We start from the raw sequence: 13,178 nt of genomic DNA, 5'->3' as shown, positions 1-13,178 counted from the left end.
GACTACCATTATCTAGAAGCAGGGGACAATGTTCAATATGACAGGTTTTTGGGGAACAATATATCTATGTTAAAAATTTAGTTGACTTCACTAATTTTAAGAAAATGATATTAAGTGGAGTAAAATTACCAGAATTAATTTTATTTCAAGAAATTCTACTTTCGGTTTCCCTTCCCTTACTTGCACTTCTAGATTCAGAAAAGGCGTCTGCAGGCTAGTAGATCACTCCCTGTGATCGGCTCGCTTGTTTATGCATTGTCTATGTCTGCTTTATTAGTAATCTGGCAGCCCTGAATAGTTGGGACAAAGACTGTATGATCTCCAAAGCCTAAAATATTTCCCATCTGGCTCTTTACAGAAAATATTTGCTGACCCTGATCTATCAGGGTGGCTCAGGCTGGCTTGTAAGGTAGAGGAAGGGGTCTTTTTGCTATTTCTTGAAGTGGGCTCAAGTTTGTCTTCTTGGCTTATTCCATTGCCTTAACGATTTGCATTTCAGTCTTTTATCCCAGGCTGCCTTTTGATTATGATTGATAACAAAGTGATTCTTGGAACTTATCTTTTTTTTTTTTTTTAAAGATTTTATTTATTTGACAGAGATAGAGACAGCCAGCGAGAGAGGGAACACAAGCAGGGGGAGTGGGAGAGGAAGATGCAGGCTCATAGCGGAGGAGCCTGATATGGGGCTCGATCCCATAACGCCGGGATCACGCCCTGAGCCGAAGGCAGACGCTTAACCGCTGTGCCACCCAGGCGCCCCGATTCTTGGAACTTATCTTAGTCAGGCTTCCTAAAAGCAGAACATGAGATGATTTTTGTATAAGAGGTTTATTGCGGGGTTTCTTGCAGGAGAAGGGGAGTAAGGAAAGCAAGATAGGGAAGGCTTCAGCAAGCTTAGCAAGATTTCAGATGGAAACTAGCTTCAGCCTGTTCTCAGAAGGAGCTTGTGGAACCAGAATTGGAGCACAGAGTTGGCCCCACCTTGAGGCAGGAGGTTGGCTGTACTTTCCAGTCAGTTATTTATTATGGACTGCCCCATGGGGCTGGTGGAATCTCCCTGGGAAGGCAATTCTCAGGAGTAGCGGGCAGCTCTGAGCCTTCAGCAACTTCAAAGCAGCTGGAGAATGGCCACTCAAGACTGGTAAAGATTAAAATGTATGCATCATTAAATTTTTGTGGTGTAACAAACCACTTACTGGCCTGACACTGCAGACATCTGTGGCATTTCACATTTCTTTAGATTGACCATTTGATGGGGGCTCAGTGGATGATCCGTTAGGTCTTATGAGGTCCCAGCTGTTCTCACTCACATCTGGGACCTCAGCTTGGATGCCTAGGACAGTTGGGGTGACTGTGGCCTCTCTTCATATAGTTTCTTATTATCTACCGCAGGGACTTGCCAACTGCAAATCTAGTCTGCTGCTCGTTTTTGTAAATAAAGCTTTGCTGGAGTACGGCTATGCTCATTAGTTTATGTATTTGTCTGTGTCTCCTTTATTACTAAAATGGCAGAGTTGAGTGGTTTTGACAGACACTACATGATCCCCCAAGTCTAAAATATTTACCATTTGACTCTTTACAGAAAAAGTTTGCTGACCCTGATTTATCAAGATAGCTTAGGCTGGCTTGCGTGGTGGAGGAAAAGGTCTCAGTTCAAGAGTGGGAACTGATGGCCTCTTGAGACCTAGGCTTGGGATGCACACAAAGAAATTCTGACAAATTCTGACAAATTCACAAAATCTGACAAATTCTGACAAATTCACAAGGGCAGTCCACTTTCAAGGAATTTAGGAAACAGACTCTACCTCTTGATGGAAGGAACTAAAACAAAAATGTGTGGCCATTTTTTTTGCTATCTACAACAGTGAGGCCCCAGTAACATCCACTACAGAGGTTAGCCATATCCCTATTTTTGCAGATGAGGAGACTAAGACCCAGACAGGTAGTATATGTCAAATAACATCCAATTTGTTAGGAGAAAAACTTAAACCAAAGTCTAGATCTTCTGGTTAATATTCTACTACCATTTGAACTCTGACATGGTGCTTTTACTAGATAGTTACTACTGGAAGGAACTTTCATTTGCTATTAAATGTTACTCCTCAGGACTTTTAACATGCTTGGTATGAATTCTATTACATACCAAAGAAAAATGCAGTCAAATCTTAACCCTCTGCTCAAATTTTGACTTTTCTACTTTAAATCACGTAATATAAAAATACCAAATTGAAAGCTTTACTTCTTATATGTTATATATAGTGCTATGACAAAAAAAGCACACTCTGACCAAAGACTCTTTAGCAGACAAACTAAAAATATAAAAATGGAAAAATGAAACACTGAAGGACTTCACTGTCAGATCAACTATTTACTATCAATCTTGTTAGGATATGTCATTAGGACAAACACATGAAAATGAAAGTATGTGATATCCTTGATAATTCCTGAACATTATCTTTAAAACATTTTGTGATCAAAATGGCTACAATAGGATCTGGAGCCTAGAATAGAATAGAATCGCAATAATTCATAGGTTAGTTGAGCATTTACTATGCCCAGTCAGTATTCACAGTTCAAAGTTTTTTAAGGAACTCAAAAAACCCATAAGTACTATTATTATTTCCATTTTATAGATGATGAAATTGTAACACAGAAGAGTCACACAAACAGTGATAGGCAGGATTTGAATCTGGGCAGCTGAAATCCACTACCTGTACCCTTAAGTACTGAGTAAAAGTTCTGTTTCAACAACCTCACTTACCAGTTCTGTGACTGGTTAGGTCACACAAATTCCCTGTGCATCAGTTCCATCACTGAATAATGGCAATAATGGAACCTGCCTCGAGGAGCTCCTGGGACAAACCAGTGAGATAAAGTACATGAATGCCCTAGGCTTGAGTATGTCAGGGATACAAAGGTAAATAAGGAACGTTCCTACTCTCCTCCAAGAGCTTAACAACTGACCTCAATTAGAGGTAAATGCAGTTGGGCATCATAAAATTGACACTTCCCTATAATTCAGTAACCAGGGAACAGAAAATTTTACCATTGAACTAATTCCTATGAAGGCAGTGGGCATAAAGCTCTAACCCTTCTTTTCCTTTTTCAATTTTTCTCACTAGCTCAGATACTCATAAATGAGCTTACTTCCCAACATCCTGGATCTGTATACAGATAGTCTTTGTCTCATGTTATTTTCAAAGTCAATAGTCTTTATTGATATGTTTAGGACAACTTATCTCTGCAGTTTTTGACTCCAATTTCCTGGCAAATTCTACTTCATTTTCTTCTTTAAAAAATATTTATTAGATAGCTAAGATAAAGAAAACATTGTGGTAGGCCATGGGAAGCAAAAAGACATCGAAATGCAGCCTGAGCTCCAAGAGCTTTACAATAAAAATTAATGGTTCCAACTTACTTATATTACAGACCCTCAACAACCAAGAAATGCAAGTTGCAATATCTGTAGAATGAATAACGTATTTTATAAATTAAATGTATAATTCTTTTTTAAATGTAGCGTGATAACTCTTATGACTAACAAAATAAAAAATAAAAGTTCATGAATATATACTTGTTTGTCATGAGGTTTGTCATTCAATATCATTAAGAAGGACAGTCCATCATGGGTCCTGAATATTTCTGCATATTGCTGAGTGTGTCAAATTGCAAGACTTATCTATCTCCTAGTCTTGAGCCACTTCTGTAGCTAATTATACAGGCAACTAGTAGGTCAGGAGAATCACACCCTGACTTCCTTGTAATTCCATGTTCCCTGGAGGAAGGAGGACTAGCTGTTTGCTACTTGCTGCAGTTTGTTGCTCACTCAAAAATATTGCTGGGTCTTGTCCCTGGGATTCTCACTTGTGAAGCAAACCCAGTGCATCGGTAACATCTGTCTGGGTCTGTAATGTTGCCCTGGTGAGACTGGGGACAAGGGCTAAGAACACAAATGTGCTGATGCTTATGCTGTTTCTTGTGCTACCAGTATTAAAACACCTTTTGTCTCTGGTCTAGGAGTCTCTTGCCTTCCAACACCATCCAGCAGCAATCACAGGCTAACTTACTAGCTTGTAAGTAGTTGAAAATCTTAGATCCTTTACCATTTCTGACAGACCTGGAGATCCTCAACATTTACTTGTTTAAATGCTAAAATAATTTCTAGTACTTGACAGGATAAGAATCATTGGTCTGAGGTCTCAGATAAATCAAGCACTATTAATTAAAAGACTTAGATGAGCTAATAAAAGGAGAGGCACTGGAGAAGAGAATGACCATGAACAAAGATGTGGTGTGCAATAAGAGGACAAGAGTATGGAGTAAAAGAAATGTGACAAGAGTATAGCATAAATACAAAAAAAAAATTTGAGAATGCTGAAATGTTAACTAGGGCCCACTTTGGAGCATGTTGGATGTGAGGCAGTTTTCTAACAAGAAAAGGACATGATTACTTTTTCTCTAGGCAAATTAATTTTTCAGTAGGAGAGAACAGAAGAGACCATATACGGGAGACTAATTAGGAAGGTTTGAAAATAGTTTAGGTGCAAATTCTAAACTACTAGTGCAAAAGGAATAGTAAGAGGTAGATAGATTTAGACATTCTGTGGAAAAAGATGGGATGGGTTCCTAGTTGGTTAACTTTATTAAGGGGTTGAAGAAGAAGGAGTAAAACAAGACTAATATTTTGAGCCTGGGAGTAGGAGATAGTGATAGCATTGAAAAAATACAGAGAACTACAAAGGAGACTGGGAGGTAGGGGGAAGATACTGGGTTCACTTTTATCTATTGTGATTTGAAGCAGCCTATGCAACCAGCCTGCCTTCTTTTCTTCTTCTCTCTTTCACTCTCTTTCCCTTTCTTCTTTCCTTCCTTCTTTCCATTTATCCATATCCATCTGTTGTCAAACATTTGATTTTTGCCAGTCTTTTCTTGGGAACAGAAATATAAATAAATCACACTCTAAAAAAGTAAAAAGGTAGACTTAAAATTTCAGTATGATGTGATGAATTACATAATAAAGATTAATTTATGCTAGAAATGCAGAAAAGGAACAGCTAAGGGAATTGGAGAAACCATTTCAGTTGAAGAGATATTTGAGTTGGGTATTAAATACTGAGTAGGAGTTTATGAGGATGAAAAGGGCTGTGGGAAAATATAACATTCCAGGCAGAGGGAACAGGAAATAATATGTGCACAGTACAACCAGGTAGAAAAAAAATATCCAAGAGGTTGGCAATGAAAGATTAGAGAAATAGCTTGAAATTTCATTCTATAAGATTTTACTAGTTCCAACTTGAACATAAAGGTAACAGCTTAAATTTACTATGTGCTTACTATTTACCAGGCTCCTTTTGTTTAAAACATTTTATAGGCGTTAATCTCGCTAATACCCAAAATAGTGATACAGGGTTTAAGATGAGCAAACTAGGCTAATGACTTTTTTTTTAACGTAATTTTTATTTTGTTATATTAGTCACCATACAGTACATCCCCAGTTTTTGATGCAAGGTTCCATGATTCATTATTTGCGTATACAACTTAACCAAGGTCGTGGAGCTTATGAAACATGGCGTCAGGATTTGAACACCCTCAGGATCAGGATACCATTCACCTCATAATCTACATGGGGCCATGCACAGTGGCCTCAAACCATCCAAACTTTGTTCCAGAATTGCTCTTAGTGATTATGTTATATATTATCACATTATTAAACTGAAGCCTCTGTGCATCACCGAAATATAGAACTGAAGGGATGAGTATCTAGATTTTTCAGGGTGTGAACCAGATTATCAAAGGGATATGTAACAACAACAAGAATTAAGATTAGGGATTGTTACTCAAATCCTTTAATCATTGGATGGACATTTCTGTTTTTTTAGGGGTGCAAAATCAGGGCAACAAGAGGTAATTTTCCCAAAACATGGATACTCAGTAGTCTCGTAGAACTTTAATGTTATTTCAGTTTGTGATAAATGACCTATACTTTTCAAGTGACCTATACTTTCGTTTTTGTCTTTCATGAACTCTAGAGAGAGTATGGGCCTTCACAGTCCCTAATGCCAATGAAATTCACTAACCTGAACAGGCAGAAAATCAGTACAAGTGATTTTCCCCTCTCTTTAGTCTTTCCACATTATTAATATTAATATTTCCACATTATTATTGAAGTTGTTTTGAGGAATGCAATGCTGATATTTTTTTCTGAGTGTCTATTTTCAATATTCTAACCACAAAGTGAGGAGAGCCTGAGATGCTAATAACATTAGCTTGCAATTTTTTTTTTGTTTGTTTGGTTTTGGTTTTTAGGTTTTTTGCACTCTTCACATTAAGCCTATGATAAAAGGCCCACTGGAGGGCTATGTTCAGTGCCTAAAGTGAATGCTTTAAATTTAATGATACAATCAAAATAATTTCTCCCTAGTAACTACTATTGTGCTCATTTGAGTGGATTCCAGTGCAGTTGTTTTTCCTTTTGCATTATGCTTTGTGTATAAATATAAGTGAAATACTTTAGTTCATGTATAGCAAGTATCCAGCTAATAATTTACTTTGTCTATTATTTATCTCTGTCAGGATGAATGTCTGCCTTTCTCTTATTCTTGGTTCACAGGCATTATTCTAATAATGATAGTTCTGCATTTTAAGAATTCCACATGGAGTTGCTAAAAATTGCTTAGAAGTACTTCATACCAAAGGTTAAATCTCAAAGAATTTTGGTCTTGCATCTAGCAAGCTAAATTGCTCCTAGCAACATTATATTAATTAATGTCAGGTCAGGCTATTTCCTTTCCTTTGTGCTCAATTCCAAGTACCCCAGCAAGTGATTTTGGCTGAGCCAACCACAAACCGATTTGAACAGTAGAGGTTGACTGTACTCAAACCACTTGCTATTCTGAAAATAGCTACTTAGTTACAGATTTGACAATATTTTATTACTTTTCAGAATCACTTTTAACAGTAAATCACCTCCTTGTTAAAAAAAAGAAAACTGGTTTGGAATTGTATAGATACCATATTTTCCTCTTTTCCTTAAATACTTGTGTAAATGTTGTAAAATGGAATTAGTCTATATCCAGAGAATGTTCTAGCCCTGGAATATTTTCTGCCCTTTGCAAACAGTGACCATACTTCTCTTGTCAGCCTTAGCAGGGCAGCAACAAGAGTAGAGCTGAAGGCAAAGGGGGAAGGGAGAATGCTAGATGGATAAGCTATGGCAAGCTCACAGCCCACCTACGCAGCCTTTCTTCTAGCCCTAAAATTCTGCCCAAGTGTTCTGCTCAAGCTGTCCTTCCATATGCCCCATGGGCTCTGGGTGGAGCCATGTTTCAGGCCACTCAGTGCGAGATGGTCCGTATGAAACTGATCAAGCAGGGTGCCTGGGTGGCTCAGTTGGTTAAGTGTCTGCCTTCTGCTCAGGTCATGATCCCGGGGTCCAGGGATTGAGTCCCACTTCAGGCTCCCTGCTCAGTGGGGAGCCTGCTTCTCCCTTTCCCTCTGCTGCTCCCCTGATTGTGGTCTCTTTCTGTGAAATAAATAAAAGCTTAAAAAAGAAACTGATCAACCAAGCAGTCTTAAGATAATATCATTAACCAAGATTTTGATGATAAAAATGCAATAATAAATAGAATATTCGAAACTTAAGTAAAGATGAAATCAACAGGTAAAAAGTAGAGGTGCTTTTAAGGATGTCATGTTTCTTTAAACTACAAATATACAAATCACAATGAATAATTTTTCCTTTTTATCTTTAACATCCTAGCTAAAATTTGTTCATCCTGGATCACTCAGTACTTATATCCAGAAATAATTTTCAATCAAGTATTGGGAAATCATCCAGGGGAGTTAAAAATAGAAAAAAAAATACATTTACATTAATATATATCTGTGAATGTGCAAACAGGCTGTGCCTTTCTTTATGCATTCAGCACCTGGTTTTACCCATACTTATGGTTTTTCTTAACTTCTGCATTTTCTTTTGGTATATTTCTAAAGAAATGTTTTATCCAAGGGAAGAAATGTTTTATTGATATACTTTTCAAGAAAAAGAAGGGAAAAACCTGAAAAACTAAAAAGATTTAAATTGAAACCAGAACGGATATTGATTATATCAACATGGTTTTACTGTTGCTACTTTGTGGTGTTTTGTCTTATCCACTGTGGGAAGCTATAATGAAATCAGTTCTATAATGAGTCTGAACACCAAAGGTGCCTTAAGCTGGACTGTAATTTTATTTTATTTTATTATTTTTTTTTAATAATGATTTTTTATTATATTATGTTAGTCACCATACAGTACATCCCCGGTTTTCAATGTAAGGCTCGATGATTCATTAGTTGTGTATGGACTGTAATTTTAAAGAGACTGAGCCCTCCTTGCTTTCTAGAATTTATCTCAAAATGATTGATAAAATTAATGGGTCCTAGCTGATAATACAATTTGTGCTGCCATTTCTGTTAGTAATTTTGGAGGACAGCACTAGGATATATTCAGTCTAAACTAAATTTGGATTTCTCAATTGGACATTAGATGGCAGTATTAATCAAGACATTCAGAGTTGACGTATGTTGCAGCCACTTCTAAAGGTGCTCATAATTCTCCTAAGAATGTTTCATGAAATAGTTATTTATTCTGCATTTTTTCTTCTGCAAAGGGAATGCATAAAATGTACTGCAGGTCTGGTTTTGTAGTGTTTTGCTTCTTGTATTTACTTCTGTTTGCAGGAAGCTGCTAAAAGACAAGTGATTTCCGGTTGGTTTATTTCTAATGTTAAGTATCCAAAATGTTTCTTTTGCGAATTTTAAATAGTTTTTCTCTTCTTGTGGATAAAACTGCATAAATGTCAATGATTAAAATTTCAAAATTAGTGAATGGCCAATAGTGAGTGTTATTTGTAACGGTTGTGTATAATCGCACTTAAAAGGTACCATTTGAAAGGGACTGGGGTGCCACCTCTGATCAGAATCCTTGCTCAGCTACTTACTAGCTGTGTCCATGGGTACCTATTAACCCTTCTGTGCCTGAAATTCTATAATACTAGTTTCTATCTCGTAGTCTTGTTGCTGAGGATTAAGTGGGTGCTTATATGTACAATACTTAGAATAATACGTGGCATATAGAAAGAACCATGCGTTTGCTGGTGAGGGCTTGGGAGATGCTTCTGTGCCTGTAATCGTAACTCCCCTAGAGTGTGTTTCTATAAAATCAGTCTGTTTTTTTCCCCGTCTCGAGTATTTTACAGTACACAAAATATCAGGAATGAAATTTGTAAAAAGCGAGCTCTCTCTGCCGCTGTTGCCGGGCAGGTCGATGTTCAATTGAGCCAAACAGGAGTCATCATGGTTTACATGCAACAGAATGAGGGATTCTTTTCAGCAATGACCACACTCAGGGGTGATTCTTCCCACTGGAAATGTCATGGAATCAGGTTCCCCCATCCCCCCATCCCTGGAGCTGAGCACAGGACACAGATCTGGCAGCACAGAGAGGTGTCAGGCACGCAGCCCTCAGAGAGGAACAGGCAGCTGCAGGATGCACATATCGAGAGAGAAGCCATTTTCAGAGACATGAGTAATCCTTGGCAGGCATTCAGAGGGGGCACTTTGGAGAAGAGTTTGAAGATCATTTACCAGGGTAGACAAAGACTTGGATATTGAAATGTGAACTTTTGAGATACTGCAGATAACACCTGAGAATTCTCTTCCCTGGTGCTGGGAGGCATACACCTCCGTGAAGGGCAGAGTAAGAACATTGTGAGAGACTCTGAGTACGGTAAGCAGAGCCTAGAGATCAGAAGAGAAGAGAAGAGCTGTAGATCTTGTATGCTTAGCATCATACATAGCTAATGGTCCACCAATTCTCAGTGAGGAAAAAGTGTATTTTCCATGATATGCATGATAAAAAACAATAATAGCTAACATTTTTAAAAGCTAGTACATGCCAAGCACTTTATTCGTCCATATCTAATTCACAGTAATGGTAAAGTATTCTTTCCTATTATGTTCCTTGGGAGAAAACTGAAGCTAAGAGATATTAAATAACTTGCCTAAGGTAACTCAGTGTCAATGCATAAGTTAACTGATCTGTAAAACTGAAAACAAGTCTTTTACCACATCAGCTCAATCATTCTTCATTAAGTCTTTTATCATTTCATCAAGTTCTAAGTTAAAGAAGACTTTTAGGTAATTTTTAAAATACCTCTGGATTGATACAGATATAGTTGGAGTGAAAGGATTTTACCTAATGATCTCAGTAAAGGTACTGAGTCCCCTGATAGGCAAAAAGAGTAAGTAGCCTTCTTTATAGAATATTGCCTTACCAGGACGCACTGTCGTCTGAGTGTGCCACCTGTATGTCTGTGTATACACAGACATACACGTGCACACACATAGACACACACGTATATGTTTATAATTTGTATTTATATGTTTGTATGTGAATATCTACATTCATGTATATGGGTCTTGCCTTCTTAATGCTTGCTATATCATCTAATCAAAATTAAATATAGGATAATTTTCATCATTCCAAGGCTGGGATTCCAGGACCCCTAGACATGACTTAGTATTTTACATCTTTTAATTTTCTAAGATAAACCATTCATTTCAATGTTTAAATTTGACCTTGTCTTCCCTCCTTACTCCTATTCTTCTACATTATCAAATGGAACAACATCCAATTCTAATGTTAGTATCTATTAATGAGTATCAGGTTTTTCACTTAAACATTCCCAGATTAACCCCTAATAGAGAGTTAAGCACCTCATTTAGGAGAGATTTTTAAACTTTAAGTAGTCTGGATGATAATCATTTTAAGTCTCCCTTACGTCCCCTTTCCTCTCATATTCCATAAAATTTATCATTTGCGCACAATGAAGCTGCCAGTGATGTTTTTTCCTAGTGGCTGCATCTGACACTAAAGACAAAAAAAAAAAGTGTGACTCATCTGCCACAGTGGTTAGATAGAATGTTCGAAACCACTGTTTACAAGGTCCATTAGTGTTTACAGCTCTGCCACTTTCCTTCATGGTCTGCAAAGCATTTTAGTTCAGACTGAGTTATTCTTTCATAGCGGCCACTCTTCTATAGTGTGGATATCTCTTTGGCTGAGAAAACGCCAAAAGGAGTTCTGGTGTCTTCTATGTGAAGGCCAGATAATACATTTGTATTGCAGAGCCCAGTAGACTGTGATTTGTTTGTGGGACAAGGGGCGCTGTGCATCCTGAACTCCAAAGTCAAAATGGTATCACAGATGACAATGTCTGCTCTCTTCTAAACAGTTCAAAAGCTTGTTTTATTTTTTCTATCATACAATTCTATTTATCTTTAACAGTTCTCCATACCATTGATACTTCAGCCCCTCCAAACCTGCAAACACTTCATGGGTGAATATATATTGGAAAATGTGATTTGGATGGAGACAAAATTGGGGCTAAAAACATCTATAAAATTTATCTATAAGATGAGTAAAATGCCTATTTAAATACTTACTACACAAGATGTCAAGCAAGACCAGGACTAGAGTGAATTAAGAAAGGTGCCTGCAGATATAAGGCCCATGCATGGATCCTGAGTGAATGCCTCCTTAAATTTCATTCCCAAGGCGTCTCTCTTAACTTAACCTAGTTCCATCCCTAATGTCAAGAAATGGGAAGGGTTTGAGATTTTTTCTACTTGTAAGCTAACAAGTTAGCCTGCTACAGTTTCGCGGATGTTGGTAGAAGACACAAGACTCCTGGGTCAAAGACTAAGGGCTTTATTACTTATGGCGTATCAAGAAGCCTGTTTCACATTCCTTGTTAGCCCCTCTTGCCACTCAAGTCAGCTTGGTGATGCAAGCGGTCCAGATGGATGCTGTCTACCAAGTGGGTTTGCAACACAGCTCAGGAATCCTAAGCGTAAAAATCCAAATCTTTTATGGTGGACTGTAAGCAAAGCTACCTGACCTTTGTCCCAGAGTAAGATTTTATCTCTATTATACTGGGCAGTAAATAACAACAACAAGTAGTAAGGAAAAAAGCCAAAAACCAACCCTCTCCCCTAAGGGGGAGATACCATCTCTATCTTTCAAGGTTGTTTGCTATACAAAGATACTATGGATAAAAGCTGAGTGACTCCACTCACAAAATATGCATATAATTTGTCTATTTCTATGTTTGTATGTGAATGTCTATATTCATGTATATGGATCTTGAGATACAGAGAATTGGCCCAGGGGCATATTCTGTTTTGTGGTTTTTTTGTTTTTGTTTTTTCTCTTGTGAATGGCTTTCCTCCTGCCATCTATTTTTAAAATTTACCCCTTGCTTGGGAAAGTGTGCTGCCAAACATGCAGCAAGACAACATGGTTCTTCATAGGCAGAAGTATTTAATCAAAGTTTGAGGCAAGAATTTTACATGGTATTTGCATACCTCTAATAAAATTACGGTCTTCTCTGTCTTTATTGGTGCCTTTGCTGTTTAGCAATGTTCAAAATATGTTATTTTCAGCATCTATGTGCACCTCAACCTCCTAGGCACCTTCAACCTACACTTTCATAATCGTTTTATTTTCATGGAGGGATATTGTCATTCAGTAGATTTTTACAAATTACTTCTGTTGAAGATACAAATTAATGTTGTGTTTTTACAACTACATGCGTAACTGAGACTTTTTTATGATAGCTGCCTCCAGTTGGATTTATCCAGGTACTCTGCACTTGACAATGCTGAATTTCTAGATTTTAAAATACCAAGGTTTAACTGTGGTAGATTATGCTGGTGTTGCTACACCTGTTCTTAATTTAATGGCAAGTAAGATGTCTAGATGGCAGGAAGTGACCTTGAAACATGACCATTAATTCCAATAGGATTAAGCTTGAGGAAACAAACATTTGCTTGTGAATCAATGGCATTTTTTGCTCTCTTTTTTTAAAAAAAGGCTACCCACTCTCAAAGTGACTGCTTTTCCCCTAAATTTCAATATCACATTTTGGCCAAAAATTAGCTTATTAGGAGGTACAAACTTCCAGTTATAAATAAATCACAGGGAGTACAGCACAAGGAATATAGTCAACAATACTGTAATAATGTTGTATGGTGACAGATGGTAACTCCACTTACCATGGTGAGCATTTTGTAATGTATATAAATGTCAAATAACATAGTGATTTTACTATGATTCACCATGTTATACATCTGAA

The sequence above is a fragment of the Ursus maritimus genome, unplaced genomic scaffold (genome assembly GCF_017311325.1).
Source record: "Ursus maritimus isolate PB19 unplaced genomic scaffold, ASM1731132v1 scaffold_10, whole genome shotgun sequence".
NCBI lineage: Eukaryota > Metazoa > Chordata > Mammalia > Carnivora > Ursidae > Ursus > Ursus maritimus.
Note: the sequence above shows the minus strand (reverse complement) of the source record.